Below are 904 nucleotides of genomic sequence, written 5' to 3' on the forward strand. Positions count from 1 at the left end.
GCCAGCCAGACCCTCTGTGGAAGAGGGGCTGGGCAGACCAGGGCCCGAGCCCGAAACCAGCCCCGCTCCGTAAACACCCCAGGGCACAGGGGAGGGCTGGGTGAAGAGCAGCAGGGTGGGAAACCCAAGGTGCTGGCGAAATGTCGGGGGGTCGTGCTGGGGAACCGAGGGGCTGTGCGGGGAGAGCTGCGTTTCCTGCCCCTGGCCAGACCCTCTGTGGAAGAGGGGCTGGGCAGACCAGGGCCCGAGCCCGAAACCAGCCCCGCTCCGTAAACACCCCAGGGCACAGGGGAGGGCTGGGTGAAGAGCAGCAGGGTGGGAAACCCAAGGTGCTGGCGAAATGTCGGGGGGTCGTGCTGGGGAACCGAGGGGCTGTGCGGGGAGAGCTGCGTTTCCTGCCCCTGCTCCTTACGAACTGCTTGTTTCCAGCAGGGTTTCAGCAGTCACACCACCGCCTCCAGAGAGGGCTTGGGCTTTGCTTTGGTGACTCTTACGGTTTTCGTGCTGCTGGAAGAAACGCCTGACTGCGTTATTTGGTCATTCATAACGGCAGCTGAACCAGGGGTGTTTATTCCAGTGAAGCTCTTAATGACTGGGAAGGAAATGACTCGTGAGTAACTGTGAACAGCTGTAAAGTTGAAGACACCCGTAGATCCCTTCATGGCTGAGACAGGATGGTTTTGCTGATGGAAATACCACCCTGTTCCTCAGAAAGTTTCCTTAAAATACGTGGTCAGTCAGAAGACCTGTGCAGTGCCCCAGGTACCACCTCAGCTCTCCTCATGCTGGACTCCAGCGAGGCCAATGGTGTGACAGAGGCTCAGGGGGTCCTGAGGGCATTCCCGCTGCTCCGTCTGCACGGTGGCTCTGCAGCCCTGGTCCCATGATGACTTTGGTGGGAGCC

Source organism: Buceros rhinoceros, unplaced genomic scaffold, assembly GCF_000710305.1.
Source record: "Buceros rhinoceros silvestris isolate BGI_N320 unplaced genomic scaffold, ASM71030v1 scaffold6615, whole genome shotgun sequence".
NCBI lineage: Eukaryota > Metazoa > Chordata > Aves > Bucerotiformes > Bucerotidae > Buceros > Buceros rhinoceros.